The sequence below is a fragment of the Ceratotherium simum genome, chromosome 28 (genome assembly GCF_057802395.1).
Source record: "Ceratotherium simum simum isolate JZ-2026a chromosome 28, ASM5780239v1, whole genome shotgun sequence".
Taxonomy (NCBI): domain Eukaryota; kingdom Metazoa; phylum Chordata; class Mammalia; order Perissodactyla; family Rhinocerotidae; genus Ceratotherium; species Ceratotherium simum.
In genome coordinates, this window is record NC_141927.1 from 25190027 (window position 1) to 25208201 (window position 18175).

The following is an 18175-nucleotide window of genomic DNA, read 5'->3' on the forward strand; positions in this document are numbered from 1 at the left end:
GTGAATCTCATCCCAGCCTCATCCCCATCTCCAACCTCTGGCAAGCACTGAGCTAATCTCTGTCACTATAGTTGTGCCTTTCATAGAATTATCTGTAAATGGAAAAAGGAGCTCTGAATATTCTCATTCATTATACAATTGTATAATATTCTTATACAAACATATGCTATTTTTTCTCTTGAGTATTACCTAGGAGGAGATTTAGTTGGTAAGGGTATGTTTAACTTTAAAAGAAACTTCCAACTGTTTCCAAATTGGTTAAACTATTTTACATTCCCATCAGCAATGTATAAGAGTTCCAGTTGCCCCACATCCTCTCCAACATTTGGTATGATTAGTCTTTTTAATTTTAGTAGATAGTGGTATCTCAATGTGATTTTAATTTCATGGGAATTTAATGCAAATTAAAGGTAGTGCATGCAAATTAAAATCCCATTAAATTCCCTAATGACTAATGAGATTGGGGATCTTTTCATGTACTTATTATTGGCCATTCAGATATCTCATCTTATGAAGTGTCATTTCAAAATTTTTGCCCATTTGTTAAAATCTAGTTATTTATTTTTTTCTTATTGAATTATAAGGGTTCTTTATATATTCTAGATACAAGTTCTTTATTAGATATATGTTTTCCAAATATTTTCTCTCAGCCAGTGACTTGACTTTTTCTTTTCTTTGCAGTGTCTTTAAAAGAACAAAGGTTTTTTGTTCCAACTTATCTTTTTTTTCTTTATAATTCATACTTATTGGGTCCTAAGAAGGCTTTGCCTAACTTAAGTTCACAAAATTTCTTCTACAAGTCCTATACCTTTACTCTCACATTTAAGTAAATATTATTTAAGGTGTGAGGTAAGAGTTGAGACTCCTTTTTTTCCATATGGTTATCCAATTGTCCCAGCACCATTTGTTGAAAAAGACTACCCCATAGACTTACCTTGGCATCTTTATCAAAAGTCAACTGAGCATGTAGTATGGACATATTTCTGAAATCTTTATTCTGTTTCATTGGTCTATGTGTCTATTTTTAAATCAATATCATCCTGTCTTGATTACTTTAGATTTATAGTAAGTCTTGAAATCAAGTAGTGTAAATCCTCTAACATTGCTCTTCTTTTTTCAAAATCTTTTTGGTTCATTTAGGTCCTTTGTATTTCCATATAAATTTTAAAATCAACTTTTCAGTTTTTTAAAAAAACAAAACAAAACAAAAAAAGCTTCTGGAGTTGGATTGGTTTTGTGTTGAATCTATAGATTAGTATGGGGACAACTGACATCCTAACAATATTGAGTCTTCAAATCCATGAACATGGTATATCTCTCAATTTATCTAGGTCTTTAATTTCTCTTAGCAGTGTTTTATAGCATTCAGTGTACAAATTTTTGTACACATACTTTTTAAATCTATCTCTAAATACTTCATGTTTTTTGATCATTTTGTAGATACTTATTTTAATTATGAATTGTTTATTGCTAGTATATGGAAATACAATTGATTTTTGTATATTGGCCTTGAATCCTGTGACCTTGTTAAACTCACTTTTTATTTCTTGTTAATCTGACCAGAGATTAATCAATTTTATTGATCTTTCCAAAGAACCAGCTTTTGATCTTGTCTATTGTCCGTTTTTAATTTCAATGATTTGTGCTCTCATCTTTGTTCTTTCTTTTCTTCTGCTGGCAGGTATAGAGCAGCCCTTATTCTAGGACTAATTGTGCCACACTACTGAGGCATGACTCTTTAGGGGATTCCACCCAATGACCCGTACTACATGAGATCTCTTCATGCTGGCGGGTGGGAACAGAAGCTAATCCGAGCCCTGTGTGAGCTCCAGGAAGTTATCAGTCTACTGAGGTCCAATACTTCTTTCCTCAGCTTGAGAGCATTCCATCCCACACCTGTGCAGATCAATATTTAGACAAAGGCTTGGGGAGACCCTCTGCAGATCTGCAGAGCTCACTCTGTATGCTGCTCCCTCTCCTTTGGTACTCTGACCTGCATTTCTAGCTGCCTCAGTCTCCATAAACTCTGATCTCTGTCACTTCAAGTTTGCCAGGTTATGTTTGGTTTTCCTTTCTCTACTCTGTGACCCAGAAACTGCCCCTAAGCAGTACGTTGGGGCAATGGTAGAGCTCGTATTTTTTGTTTTACCTTCTTTCAGAGATCACAGTCCTGTGTTACGTATTGCACAATTTCTAAAAAAACATTGTTTTGTATTTTTGTGTGTGTGTGTGTTTGTGTATGGGTGTATCAGCAGGATCCTTTCATGGACAAAAGCTAAGTCAACCTGTAACATAGCTTTTTACAAAAACATTCAAGCCTATTGGTACTGACAATGTTTTAAGTCTTGTCATAATATATGACATTTATTAATAATATGGTTGAAAATGTGTAATCAATAGGTTATATTACCATAGAAAAATATTTGGGGGCCAGCCTTGGTGCCCTAGTGGTTAAGTTCAGCTCTGCTCTGCTTCAGTGGCCCAGATCTGGTTCCCGGACGTGGACCCACATCACTTGTCTGTCAGTTGCCATGCTGTGGTGGTGGCTCACACACAAAAAGAGGAGGATTGGCAACATATGTTAGCTCAGGGCAAATCTTCCTCAGCCAAAAAAAAAAAAAAAATTGGGTTCCTGTTTGGTCTGATTTTGAAATTGTCCCTGAATGTACATGCTTCAGTATATCATTCAGCCACTATCCAAAATTGCTTTTGATTTTATTATTAGTGTAGCATGTTATTTGAGGTTATTGATAATTGTTATAATCCAAAGGATAATCACATATGGCATTCTTTATGAAGATTTGTGGCAGTAAGCTTACATGAAGGTAAAATAAAACAATTGAATATTTTGTTTGTTTCTCAGACAGAAGTCTTATAATTCAAAATCAGCAGGAGGTTGATTTTTTTGGTCTCAATTTCAATACAAAGATATATCAAATAGCTAGTATGAGTTGAAACAAACATAATTTAAAAGCAATTCAAGTAGCCATAATATACTCTAAATCTGAGTGAGCAGAGAAATTGCATCACTGTAATTCTATGTCATAATGCTGGACTCCTCTAATTAATAATATACAGGAATTTTACATTGTGAAGAATAAAGAATAAAAGGATAAAAGGAAGACTAAAAGAATAAAAGGAAATGAAGAATAAGACAAAAGAAATTATTTCCTCCTAAAGTTTTAACTGTATCTAAAATTTATTTTACCACTAGAGAGCCTATTCTTTGCTAAGGTAACATAAATTGTAGATGTATTATTTCTTTAGCATTGGTATTGGTGAGAATTCTTGCTGATTTTTCCATAGAAATTAAAAATATTTTAATCTTTTGAAATCATGACACAGAAGAGAGTCTGAAATCATTACATAAAAAGAAAAAAATTCTGAGGGCATCACTACTTCCTCTTTCCATTCTCCAGTATCTTTTATTTCCTGTCTTTCTGCCAAAAATTCCGCTATAGAAAACTAGAGTCAACTACACAAAATGGAAAAGAAATAACTGAGAGACAAGTAAACCAAAACAAACAAATAAGCAACTCCAAAAAGACATGTTCAAAGCAACTTGAAAGTATAAAAATGGCCAATTAGCTTTACTAATAATTAAGATTCTGTAGTGGTATTTTTTTAGAAGTGGCATGAGACCATGTGCCCAGTAGAGTTGTTTAACCTTTTGTTCCACTCCAACAGCAGAGGTGAGGTCCCACCCTGTGTGATTGTGACATCCTCCATGTCCATCTGCCCCTCTGGACCAGAGTCAATGATCTAGTCAATTCCCTCTTTAGCAATTGTGAAAATGCTGTCCCAAGATCACAAAGCTGTCAGGGGGCAGTACTGACAGTAAGTCTATGTCTTAGTCTGTTTGGGTTGCTATAACAGAACACCATAGGCTGAGTGGCTTCTAAACAACAGAGATTTATTTCTCACAGTCTGGAGGCTGGAAAGTCCAAGATAAAGGTGCCAGCAGATTCCACATCTGGTGAGGGCCTACATTCTGATTCATAGACACCATCTTCTTGCTGAGCCCTCAGATGGCAGAAGGGACAAGGGAGATCTCTGGGGTCTCTTTATAAGGGCACTAATCTCATTCATGAGGGCTCTTCTCTCAAGACCTAATCACCTCCCAAAGGCCCCACCACCAAATACCATCACACTGGGGATTAGGTTTCAACATATGAATTTGGGGGGGACACAAACATTCAGTCTATAGCAGTTCCTTTTCTCACAGGCAAGGTGACTTTTCTCAGGCCAGGTAGAAAACTTTGTTTCTAACAGCACAGGTAGTAATGAGCTTCAGTAGTCAAAAAGGAAATGAGGCAGTGTTGAGTCTGTCAGGAAGAAAAGGAAGCCCTCTCTTTCCTAATATTGACTTCTTGTTCCATTACACCCTTTCCCTTACACGTTTATTCAACAGTGTGCCCCCAACAAGTTGATTCTACTCTGAAAGATAGTGTGATTTTGGTAGTTGGAGAGAAATAGTCTCTGAACTTCTTTGATCACTAATTCCTGTCAGTAAAACTTTCTGAGCATAGAACCCTGAGAAATTTATTTATTTATAAATTATACCCATAAATCACTGTATTTGTATGCTTTGTACATTAGACAAAAATAGAAATATCTAAAGAACTATATACATAGATATAGATTCTAAGATTTTCTTCCTGCCTTCCGAGAAGAATCTTTTCTGCCCCCAGGTCAGAGATCACCGATTTGAAGAAAATCATCATTGTGGTCTATTGGTCTATCAAGTATCAACAGATGCCTAAGAGATAGTGTAAACAACCTTGACTTGAGCCCTTTGGTGGAGAACATTTAACAGAGTTTATCACAAAGGAGATTCTCAACCAAATTCAGCGTAATCCTTAGGGTTCCAAATGTAGAAGCAGATTAAGAAATAAAATTGTCACTTGCGGGGGCCAGCCTGGTGGTGCAAGTGGTTAAGTGCGAGCGCTCCGCTGCGGTGGCCCGGGGTTTGCAGGTTCGGATCCCGGGCGCACGCTGACACACTGCTTGGCAAGCCATGCTGTGGCGGCATCCCATATAAAGTAGAGGAAGATGGGCACGGATGTTAGCCCAGGGCCAGTCTTCCTCAGCAAAAACAAGAGGAGGATTGGCAGATGTTAGCACAAGGCTGATCTCCTCCCAAAAAAAAAAAAAAAAAAATTGCCACTTGCACTAGAGCAAATGTGCTAAAGATGGTCATATTATATAAACATTTCAAAATGAAAACAATCAGCAGCAGCATATAACCTACAGGCTAGCTGTTATTAACTGGAGAAAACAGAAACCATTTACAATTCCTTAGAGTTACAGAGCCTTCATAGTAGGAGTTCTTGTCACGGGCATTTGGATACCTACATATCGGAGAACTCTACTTTTGTGGCGTTACAGCCCTTCAGGCAGACCTAGTATGTACTAAGCCTGCTTCCTGTTGCAGGGGTTGAATCACTCATAGGGCTTAACCAATTGGGTTTTAATAATTTCCTCTCTGTGCCAAAGACCCAGCATGGCATTGACTCAATAAACTTTCCATTTCCCATCATTATTCACATCATTTTGAAAGAAACTACTAGCAACTTTGGGTAGTCCTAAATGTTCTAATTGCTTCAAAACAGATTTAAATGAGTTGCATCTGTAAATGAAAGTGGCCATAAGACCAAAATGGATTTATGCTACACAGACTTGGAAAATAAGATGTCCCTAACATTAGATCAAAGCAAATGGGACCTAGAAACACCATAAAATTTTTGTTTTTAAGAAGTAAGACAAAATTTATAAGTTAGACAAGATTAGATAAAATCTATAATACATTGCCAAATGTTTTTCTTAGATGGAAAATATTAGGGACTTACTTGAGCCAGATTCTGTAGCTTAATATATGACAAGAATCTCTGCTCTCCAGGGATCTGGAAGAGTTTACAAAGTGCCCCAGGTCAGAGAGCAGCTCCACCAAGAGTTGAAATAGTCCTTTATCACAAAAATAAGAAAGTGAGAAGCTATCAAAGCATAATGTCACCATTCTCATTTCTCTTATAATTCCCAGTGGGATCTTGAAAAAAACCAAGGGACGTCTCATGTTCCCACTTTCCCCATCTGCCAAGCTGAGACAACACTAATTATCACATACTGTCCTCACCCCTCACAGCTAGAAAATACTTGGATTATTTGAAATCTGTGGAACTACAACTTGAGGAATTATTCTGTAAACAGTAGATTCTAAAAAGCACTTTTTCTGTGTGGAACATTTCTAATGGCCATTAAATACAGAAAGCAGGCAAAAAAACAAGAATAATTTAAAATTGGCTGTGTATTAGAATGGTTTATATACCATACCCATGATATATGGCTGAGATTCATCCATAAGGAGTTGAAATATCCTCACAGTGAAATTTGGATTTAATGAGTTTTCAGAAATGAGGGCCCAAGAGGGCCAGCCCTTCTTTGGGTTATGGTGAAATCAATAATTAAAGCCCATCTCGCTTGAAAACATTTAGCTGTGCTCTCCCTCTCCAATAGTGTGTCACTAAAAGTTACATTTATGTTTCCTTTTTTTTAAACATAAAAACCTCTTAGACAGGTGGATCATTCTACCTAATGGAACTTGTACTTAGAATAAGTAGGTTTTTCCAGTACCTGTTGAGATGAGCTATAACAAAGAACTGGGAGTATGGTCCTGGAGAGGGAGTGTTGCAAAGGAGAAGGAGGGTCATTTTGGAACACTGGAGATCAGACCCGAGTGTCCTATCGTTAAACAGTATGCATGACTGGGCCTCGGTTCTCTGGACTCACTGCCCTTCAATTTCCATAGCAGGGATCACCTAAAACTCATCTGAGCCTCCGCCTTCTTTCACACACTGGGTCCAGTTGGTGATTTTCTTTGGCTAAGATTAAGGAGCTTTGGCCCATAGCTTAGTATCAACTGGGTCATTATCATCACTGTCATTACCAGTCAAGTTGATTGGGAGGCTAATGAGCTTTGGGTGCAGACAGCTCTAGGTGTGAATCCTGGATCTGACATTTATTATCTGACCTTTCTCAAATCTCTTCTCTCTGCGCTTCAACCTCCTCATCTCTAAAGAGGAGATAATAACATCTATGCTGGTGTATATACATGGGTCTATATACACCAGCTGGAAGAGTTTGTGGTATGTCATAGGTACTCAATAAATGCTATTTCCCCTTTATTACTCCCCCTTCTTGTCTGTGTTTAGGTATAGAAAAGCTTCATGCCATTATAGTCAGTCGCTGCATGCCGGGAATGATTGTATGTTCCTGACATTGTCATAGATTTATTTGGAAATTTAGGTGAGGTCAGTGCCTAGGAGGAGTTAGAAATCCAGGCTACGTTTTCCTCCTTGGTGCTCCGATAACACTTTGCACATGCTTCTATGGCGGAACTTATCACACTATTTTGAAATTATTTGTGGTCCGTGTGATTTCTCCTCCTTAAAGACAGAGCTGATGTCTTATTCATCCTCAATGTCCCCAGGCCTAGCACAGTGTGTGGTTCACCGCTCATGCTGTGGTGACCTCATGCTGTTCCTCTGCAAAAGGGGTCCACATGAACCTGTCCTGTTCAACTTGACCAGGAAATGAATCAACCTGTTTCAAAGTGCCCAGACCTCTTTGAAGGAGAAACACACACACACACACGCACAGATTTTGGGTACTTTGTTTTAAAATGGAATCGGGTATTAGGTGATCAAATTTTTTGAGATTTTTTATGGAGAATTTTCCTTGGAATTGGCTCCCACAGGCACAGAAATCTACATGCCTCAGCAGTTAGTACTTGTTGCCTCCTGATCTATGCCCAGCCCAATGACAAGGCAAAGAAGTAAATATTTACCAAGAAGCACATTCTCAGTTGGAGAGACTCATGTGCTGTAACTTTGGGAACAATACAATTTAGGACATATGGGTCACTAATAAGCAGTGGTCCTAGTGGTGATAACTCGTGAGCACAATCTCACTATTTTAATTTCATCCTTTGTATAATTACATTGTCAGAGTTGTACGGGAAAGAAGACACCTGCTACAGAAATTTGGAGACTCAGGAGATCAGTGTGGGTTGAAAATGATTTGATGTATAAAAATAATTATGATAATAATTAGCACTTGCATGGTACCTTGCAATTTACAGAGTGCTTTTACAGCATTGTCTAATCTTGCAAAGGTCGTGAACTGGCCCTCAGATACTATCTTATGCCAGTATTAAGCCTCCTTGCCAAACCTTGAAAATTACAAGATGGGATTCAGGAGACAGTGAGAAAGGAGAGAATTAATATGCATTAAAGGCAGAAAATCAGCCAAATTCATTAGCAGAGACATAGATTTATTTGACATTTTAGAAACTCAAAAACATACCTTGTCAAAGAAGCAGTTGGCCCATATTTTGATTTCATGGTGCTTGGCATTTTTCTTCATTCTTTTGGGGTGAGCTTTTGATGTGCAGTTGTAATGATGAAATTTGCTTACTTGGAACTAAAAGATTCACAGAACCGGGGGACATTTGAACCTTATTTAGAGGCAAAACCTAGAATTACTTGATTAAACCACTGATTGTGAGCAGAAGCGTAGTTACAGGGAAAATATGAGGAGATGTTTGGTATTTCGTTTAAAACTCAAGTATCTGTTTCCCAGAGAGAATCCAAATCGATCCGTAGGATGCTCCTTACAGCAATATCTACCTTGCAACATCCACAGCTAAAGGTTGAACTTTTTGTCTCATAAACAGCCTAATCTAAAGCCATGAGTTAATAAAACACAAATGAGTTAATCAGATGCAAATGTGAATGAGAATTAGCCTTGAAAACTGAGGAGAACCCTACCTGCCAGCCCTCCGCTCCCGCCCTCCCTATTTTGCCTTCTGCCCTGCCTTTCCTTCAAAAATGCAAGGTGACCTGGCTGGCCAGGGAAGGAGAGACCTGTTATTTCATAGACGAACAGCCAAGCCTGCACCAAGGCAAGTGATTGGATTACACGGGAAGCTAGAATCGTCGAGATAGCCACGAAGGCAGCGCGAGTGTGTCGCTGGCTCATTTGTAAGCCTTTCCAGATGTGGCAGCCGCGCGCGCTTGGCGCCTGTCCAGGAGGCCGCCTGCAGTCGGCGCTCCCCGGGCCGCAGCGCGAGCCGCAATGCCGGCGTCCTGAGGGCGCACGGCTCGCTCGCGGCTCGCCCCCGGGCCCGGCGCGCACGCAGCCCGGCCGCCCGGCAGAGCCGCAGCCCGCAGCCCGGGAAAGACGTCTGCGGCAGGAGGGGAGCAGGATGGTCGCCGCGCCCGGGCTGCGCTGAAGTCCTCTGCGGGTGGCTAGGGGACAGAGGCCCACGTGATGGCTCAGCCCCCGAGAGCCCCTCTCCGGAGGTCCTTTAGTGACCACATCCGAGACTCCACGGCTAGAGCTCTGGATGCTATTTGGAAAAACACCAGAGACAGACGGCTGGCAGGTGAGGGGCGAAGGGGGGAGCGGGGGGATGAGAGGTATTAAAAGGAAAACAATTAAATACACAGACACAGTTATTAACTCGGACAATTGATGATCTCATCAGCTGGGTGAAGTTCATCACTGTCATGGCAGTGATTTCAATCTCCCATCCACTGGTATTTAACGTTTCTGGAGTGTTTGTTTTTTTTTTTTTTTTTCACTCTAATACCTCTCTGGGTTTTGGTCGGATTATTTCTAGATAAGGTTTTATAAGAGAGGTTTTTTTTTAACCTTGAAAATAAAAGCAAGGTCCTTTTGTGTGTCAGGAAATCAGTGGTGATGAACAGCTGCAGGCAGAAGCACGGAGATCTGTTGCGCTGGTGGGGGGAGCCGAGGAGCTGTCTCGCAGGAGGTGGCCTGGCTGTGTGTTCAGGAGAGGGGCCTGGCAGGGCTGTGTGTCAGTGCAGTAATCTGTGCTGCCCAGTGAAAGCAGGCTGGTATTTCCTCTGGCAGCCTGGAGCTGCCCTGAGTTCCAAGAGGGTGTCAAGTATGCTACAGGCAGGCATTTGAAATATAATAAAACATAAATAGAGTGGTGCAATTCAAATGCTCTAGGGCTCGTGTGACAGCGACCAAATGGCAGACTGTGTTTGAAGGAGTCCAGTAAGGAAACAGGAACTTGTCCCTGATTCTGGTATTAAGAATCTTCATAAATTGATATCGAATAGCATCTCGCAATTAAAAAAAAAAAAAACCTCTCTGAATCCAGGAAAGGTATCCCAGTGGTGTTTAATGGCTCCTTCTTGTTTGCTCTCTAAATATGTATCGTTATGTCATAGCGATGGATGGGTCAAAGATTATGTTTTCTTAACCTTTTTGGTTAATCCAGTTGTTTTTCGTATACTTAATGAAGTTCTGAATTGTTAAAAACATTAGAAGTGGCCTCCAAGCATCGATTCAGATTTCTGTGCTGAGTGTTCTTGATAAAAGGTCATTCGACTTTCATATAATTGGCCTGACATGACTTGAAGAGAGGAAATGTTAAGGTTTGTGATTGTGATAAAGCAGATTATGAACATAACAGGCTAGTTACATACCATCAGAGGGTGTAAGTTTGTCCTAAATGCTCATGAAAATCTTTCTTTCTGTTAAACTGAACAATATTGCCCAGGACTGGGAGAGAATAAACAATGTCAAGTCTAAGAGTGCAAAATATTTTAAATTTAACCATTTTCTTATGGCTTTAGAGTAAAATGTGATACCTTAAAGAAATCCAACTTTCTGATAGGTTTTTTTTTTAAGGTGTATTATCTAGTGAAAACAATTTGCAATTGGCCAGAGGAAGTTTAAGAAATAAGATAGTGGAGTATAAAATCCACGACTATAATTGGTTGACCTTAAAAAACAAAAGTGACTCCTTCATTGTTGTCTTATTTGACAAATCCATTGTCACAAATGGAAAGATTCCGCAAATAATGTGTTATTAAAGATAATGCAAAAATATCTTATTGTGGTTTGGTGTTTTAATTTGAGAATAAGGGGCTGGGCCCGTGGCATAGTGGTTAAGTGCCCGTGCTCTGCTGCTGGCGACCCAGGTTCGGATCCCGGGTGTACACTGATGCACCACTTGTCAGGCCATCTGTGGCGGCGTCCCATATAAGATGGAGGAAGATGGGTACAGATGTTAGCCCAGGGCCAGTCTTCCTCAGCGAAAAAAAAAAAAAAAGAGGAGGATTGGCATGGATGTTAGCTCAGGGCTGATCTTCCTCACAAAAAAAAAAAAAAAGAGAGAGGGCCGGCCCCATGGTTTAGCGGTTAAGTGCTCGAGCTCTGCTGCTGGCAGCCTGGGTTCGGATCCCAGGCGTGCACCAACGCGCCGCTTCTCCGGCCATGCTGAGGCCACGTCCCACATACAGCAACTAGAAGGATGTGCAACTATGACATACAACTATCTACTGGGGCTTTGGGGGAAAAAAAAAAAGGAGGAGGATTGGCAATAGATGTTAGCTCAGAGCCGATCTTCCTCAGCAAAAAGAGGAGGATTAGCACAGATGTTAGCTCAGGGCTAATCTTCCTCACAAAAAAAAAAAAAGAGAGAGAGTAAGATTAATCTAAACATTTCTGCTTCGCTCTCATATTACCTATAAGATTTCCCCTTGTATTTTCATAAATGAGGAGCTTTTGACAGCTGTTGACCTCTAAGCATAAAGATATTACCCCTGGAAAGTTGCTGTCTCTTTCTTGTCGTTTGTTGTATATTAATGTTCTATATGGAGTCAAAAATGTAGCATCGGATGAAAGATACTTAGAGAAAAATAGTTACTTTTTATGTGTGATGAAAAATTAAACATTTCCACAGTTCCAACAGCAAATAGGATTTTTGCTGCTCCAGGTCCATTTTTGCTTGCTTTTTCTAAGACGAGTACGACCTGTTAGATAATTCACATAGTAGAGAATCCAGGTACCACGCTTGAAATGAAAGGACTTTGGCTACCACAGCCAACTCTGATCACTGTGTCCCACCCTGTGCTTGGCACGTGGCTCATAGCTCAGTTGGTGTTTGTCAAATGAAGACTGATTTGGTGTATATCAAACCCCAAGAACACTTACTTCTTTCCTTCCCCTCAAACTTCTCCTCTGCAGCCAACCCTCCCACCAACCAAAGGTTAAATAATAGCTGTTAATTATCCACAAAAAGTCACCTCTCCGAACACCAGATACAATCTTGATTATATATCAGACAACCTTGCTCTCTCTTGCAGAATGGAAGGCACTGGAAAGTCCAAGTTTCCCGCTTCACTTGTGAAATTAATAAAGGTGATAGGTAAAAAGAGTTTTGAAGCCTCTAGTGAAACACACTTCTGTTAATAGTACGTGAAATGTTCTGTCTGTGATGATCATTACCTTGATGACTTTCGTCAAGTTTCTCAAAAGATAATCTGAGATTTCAGTTTCTCCTGGAGGTTTAACCTGACCAAGGTGTTTGGCCATGGGACAACGTTTTAAGTTTCCTTGGTAGGTATTTTCTCTCTCAATCACTCTCTCTCCCTCTCTCCCCCCTCCCCCCGCCACACACTCAACATAGCTTAACAGTTCCTAGTTCTTCTACCTCAAATGATGTCATGTACAAAAACCATCATTTACGTCCCCTTGCCTAAACTTCCTCACATATGAAACAGGTATTTTATCTGTTATTTTTAAGGATCTACAGCCTTATAGAAACAAAATACAGAATTGCTGCTGGGAAAAAGTCTTCAAGTTGTGCGGACTGATGGAAGAAACTTAGTTGCATCCTCCTTTTTCTGCACAACCACAACCCACAGGGTTTTCTCTTACCCCCATCCTTTCTGCGACCATTATTCCCAACCCCACAGGTACCCTGTCTTCTTTCCTAAGAGCAGAACATAACATTGAGTTTTCAGGGAATTAGAACTTTGAGGTTAACAGTGGGTGACAGATGGGGTAGACAGCCCTTCTCTGGACGAACTGAGCATCCGTCTTAAACCTCCTCTGTGTCCTTAGCACTCCTCTGCTGCCACCTCCCTCCCTTTGGGTACAGGGACATCTTGACTTCAGGGTGCATTTCATTGCTGAAAACCTGTTGCCCCTTAATCCTTTCATATAGGACTTCTTAGCCTTTTTCGTGCCAGTGGATCTCTTTAGCATTCTGGAGGAGCTTGTGGAACATTTCTCAAAATAGTATTTTTTAATGTATAAATAAAATACATAGAACTATAAAGGTAACCATTTAGAGTAAAATATAGTTATCAAAGCAGTCAAAACAAAAATTTGTGATATAATAATATAACGTGAATGAAGTATATAACAGGATAATGTGTTCAAAATATAGGCAAGTAAATATCAATTAACTATTTTTTAAAGATACCAAGTGTGCAGATTGTTGTTGCTTAGCTGGAATAAGAGCATTGAACTGAACAGTAGTCTAATTCATCTCCTTGTCACCAACCGTCATAGATAGGAAACCCTGGGCAGCAACATCCACATCTAGGTCATCAGTGTGCAAACCTTCAACTTGACTGTTGGGTGGCTGAGTGGGGCCAACAACACCAATGAACATCTGTAGATAGAAAAACTGCATCCTGTGTGGTCTGGAGTGGGTTTGATAACTCCCGTAACTGTGGAGTAGGGATGAGTGTGAATGGTATTTTGTGATATCTACAACAACTGTAATGTGATATGGAAAAGTCTGGTTTCTATTGGTGACAGAGCCACAGGGACAGCTAATACCACTGCACGTGGGGGTGGCAGTTCGTCAACATTCATAATTGGAAGAAGTGCTACATTTCAGTTAGAGTTTAGTGAAACTAAAAATGTAATTTTTTTCTCATCCAAGTTCGTGGACACCCTGCAATCTCTCCATAGACCCTACATTAAAAATCCCTGCTAATACTTAGTGTGGCTTTCAAATACTTCTCGTCAAAAATTCTTCTAGACTGAGATGTGGGCTCTCATACATGAGATGGCTGGAATTCCTTGATGTATATTTGACAAAGCTCCACAAACAAGTTTGGACCAATGTGCCAATAAGACTGCCTCTAAGGAAAAATAAAAGAAACTAAAATTCAGACTGGAAGGAGACAGAGAGACTGAAAGTAAGGCAAAACCCAGGCTACACATATACAGGAGTTTTCATCAATTTGGAAAGTGGAATGAATAAATAAACCAAAAAGAAAGTAAATATTAGTCTTTGTTTAACAACATCTAATAAAATAAGAACAACTTATATAGTGTAAAACACACTGATGTAATTAGAGAAACATGACATATAAGGAAAAAAATCTAAATACCTCAACCTGTTTTGAGACATGTGACACTACTTTCATAGCTAAACATTTAAGAGAAGGAAGAAAAACTGAATTGCTTATGAAGAAGGCAGGAAAATTTAGACAGATCTCAATCCAGGTGAGAGTCAATAGATATAAAATAAATTCTTCAAGTATCTACATTAGGTTGGATCCCCCTGGGGTATTCTGTTGACTGTTCAGCATCTTCTGTCTTTTGTGAAATAGATTTTTATATTTCAGCTGACCAGATCTCTAGTTCACTAGCAAAATGAATGCTTGACATACATGTGCAGTACGTTGGCTCTCAATTCAATGGGGCATCAAGAATTCTGGCCCACTTCCCATGACAGGCAACCATAAACACTGGCTCCTGTGAACTGTTTTCTGCTCATTGGTTCACAGTGAAAAGCAAGTAAGGGCATATATAATGCCTTTTAACTGAGAGTGACGTAGGCCTCAAAATATGCAGGCTTCTCCAGTAAACAAAGACTTCTCTAGATGTATGCAACATTGCATAACATTTTAAAGGGTCTGAGAGACAATCATTAATGATGCTTCATGAGACACTGGCACGTTTCTGAAGGGTAGATGTGAGCGTGTATTAAATTAGATATTATTATTTTAATAAAAAGAAGAGCGTGTTGATGTCGAGGCCTTCTTTGATGAGAGGAAACATAATATCGTGGCTAAGAGAGCTGGCTGTGACGTCAGACGCCTGGGTTTGAATCCTGGCTCCTGAACTGGATAACTTTGGGCAAGTCAGTCTGTTTCTCACCAATATAAAAAGGATGATGATAATACCTATATCATCAAATTGTTTTAAGGATTAAAATGACCTACTATGCAAAGTCCTTGAAGACTCCATCAGTTTTGCTTGTTAATAACCCTGCTTTCTTTGCCTTAAGCTCTATTTCCATAGAAGCTTCACCCATTGGCATGACACCACTATAATTTGCCTAAGCCTTTTGGGCAAAAGTAGTTAAACCAGTCCAAAAAAAGAAAAGAAAAGGTAAAATTTCAATGGCAAATGGAACTTATTTCTGTACCTCTGGAAAAAAACAAAGAAGAATCTAATGGAGGTGACTTTTGGGTAGATCTTGTCGAACTCCAAAATGAAGTGACTGGAGAATAACTGTTTTCGCACATTGGTGAGGGAATCAGTCCTTGCACATGAGTTTGTCGGGCTAAGATATACAAAATCGGAAAGTCTTCCCAAGCAAGTTGGAACCTGCTTTGAAAATTGCTGTATAGATGGAGCCAAACATGGAAAAGAACAGCAGCACCAGCAGCAGTGTGGGGTTTGGAGCACGTGGCCCAGCTCTGGAATGGGAAAAAGTAAGCTAAATGTCGAGGCTGCCTCTTGAAAGGGATATTTTGCATGCCTCCCTTTCTGGAACAAAACTTCTGTACCTTTCTTGATTTAAAACAATATGTATGAGCAGTCTGCATCTTTCGCCAAAGATCATTATGATTACAATAACAAGATGTGTCCACAGTCAAAGTCTTGGTAGGAGGAGTATATTAATTAGTCACAGGTCTGCTTAACGATCGGAAGCTATATCATACAGCCAAAACTGAATGTAAAAGAACATTCCCCTGGAAGTTCCCTATTCCAGGGGAATTATTAAAACGTAAATTGAGGGCCGGCTCTGTGGCTTGGCGGTTAAGTGCGCGTGCTCTGATGCTGGCGGCCCGGGTTCGGATCCCGGGCGCGCCCCAAGTCACCACTTCTCCGTCCAGCGCGAGGCCGAGTCCCACGTACAGCAACTAGAAGGATGTGAACCTATGACATACAACTATCTGCTGGGGCTTTGGGGGGAAAAAAATGAATAAATAAAATCTTTAAAAAAAAAAAAAAAACGTAAATTGAAGTTAAACTTGTCATTGTATGTGTTTTTCAATTTCTGATTCTAGTCATTTACTTTTAATAATTTGTCATTCTTTTTTTAAAAATTGAGGTACAATTGACATACAACATTGTATTAGCTTCAATTGTACGATGTAAGGATTTGATATTTGTATATATTGTGAAATGATCACTACAATAAGTCTAGTTAATATCTATCACCATACATAGTTACAGAATTTTTTTCTTATGATAACGCAGTTAAGATTTACTCTCTCAGCAACTTTCAAGTATGCAATACGATATTGTTAACCATGCTGTACATTACATCTCCATGACTTATTTATTTTATAATTGGAAGTTTGTACCTTTTGACCCCCTTCACCCATATGGCCTACTCCCCACCCCTGTCTCTAGCAACCACCAATCTGTTTTTTGTATCTATGAACTTGGTCTTGTTTTGTTTTGCTTTTTTAGATTCCACATGTTAGTGAGATCATATGGTATTTGTCTTTCTCTGTCTGACTTATTTTCCATAGAATAATGCCCTCAAAGTCCATCCATGTTGTTACAAATGGCAAGATTTCGTTCTTTTTTATGGCTGAATAATATTCCATTGCGTGTATATGTGTGTGTATGTGTACACACACACATATATATATATATATTTCACATTTTCTTTATCCATTCATTCATCAGTGGATGCTTAGGTTGTTTCCATATCTTGGCTATTGTGAATAATGCTGCAGTGAATGTGGGGGTGCACATATCTTTTCGAGTTACTCTTTTCATTTTCTTCAGATAAATACCCAGAAGTGGAATTGCTGGATCATATGGTAGTTCTATTTTTAATATTTTGAGGAACCTCCATACTGTTTTCCACAGTGGCTGTAGCAGTTTACGTTCCTACCAACAGTGCACAAGTGTTCCCTTTTCTCCACATCTTCGCTAACACTTGTTATTTCTTGTCTTTTTGATAATAGCCATTCTGACGGATGTGAGGTGATATATCATGGTGGTTTTCATTTGCATTTCCCTGATAATCAGTGATGTTGAACATCTTTTCATGTACCTGTTGGCCATCTGTATGTCTTCTATAATCTGTCATTCTTGAAGAAAGAGGATGTGCTGTCCAGAGGGCAGGTGCTGGAGTTGTTTGTATGTGATGATGATGAGTTTGCATTGATCCTTCTTTGCTCTTCCCCCATTGCTCGTGAACAACCACTGATATTTTTGGAGCATTTGCTTGGAATTATTGATGAAGATTTAACCAAAGTTAACCAAAGACGAAAGTTATATATCCCCTTAACAATCAAACTCCTGACTGTAGTACTGTTGCTTCTCTTCTTAGGCACAGCCAAAGACTAGGCATGTAATACGAACTAAATTTTTTTGTGTAATATGAACTAAGTGTGGCATCTGACAGTTGGTGGTTATTATCATTTGGATGCAGTCTTTATTACAAATAATATAATAACAATAATTAAGTTGTCATTTGAGTGCCTACTAAGTGCCAGAATCTATGCTGAGAGCTCTAAAGGCATTTCCCCATTTAATCTTCAAAATAATCTTAAGAGCTATGTACTCCCATTTTTATTCCCATTTAAGTTAGGATATTTTTTTTGGTAATACCTTAAAAATCCATTAATGAGTGTCCATGGACAAACCTCAGAAACATCCTTATCTGTCAATCATCATTAATTAATTTCATATTTATTGAAAAGCTGCTGTATGCGAAACACTGTGCTAGGCACTGAATGACAAGCAAGACAGACACAATCCTTGCCTGCCAGCCATCAGTATGACTCCTGAATTTGAACTCCAGAGGTAAAGTGAACTCCATTTTATTAAGGAAGAACTATACAGTGTCTCCTGGACACTGAGGGGTGTCTGGAACTCGTCACTGATTTGTTCTTTAAACCAGTGATTCTCAGGGGGATGGGAGAAGGCACACCTGTAAGGGGAACAATCAGAAAAAGCATATGTAGCTTTTAAAAGTATACTCGATCGATTCATTGTTTTCATAGTACAAAATGTATCTTACAAAATGCTGAAGATAGAGAAAAAAATCATGGGTGGGAGGGACGGGACATGAGTATAAAGG

The 18175-nt window shown here is 39.3% G+C and overlaps 2 protein-coding genes across 2 annotated transcripts in view; both read left to right on the plus strand.

Annotated features, from left to right (window-relative positions):
* The window catches only part of LOC106799995 (rho GTPase-activating protein 7-like), a 270378-nt gene that overhangs the window by 204005 nt on the left and 48198 nt on the right, over positions 1-18175 (plus strand). The gene's annotated exons all lie outside the window — the stretch shown is intronic.
* Positions 9424-18175, plus strand: part of LOC101398187 (rho GTPase-activating protein 7) — a 168325-nt gene continuing 159573 nt past the window's right edge. Inside the window, exon 1 of the mRNA XM_087418456.1 lies at positions 9424-9442. The gene's annotated coding sequence lies outside the window, so the exon portion shown is untranslated. The remainder of the gene's footprint in view (positions 9443-18175) is intronic.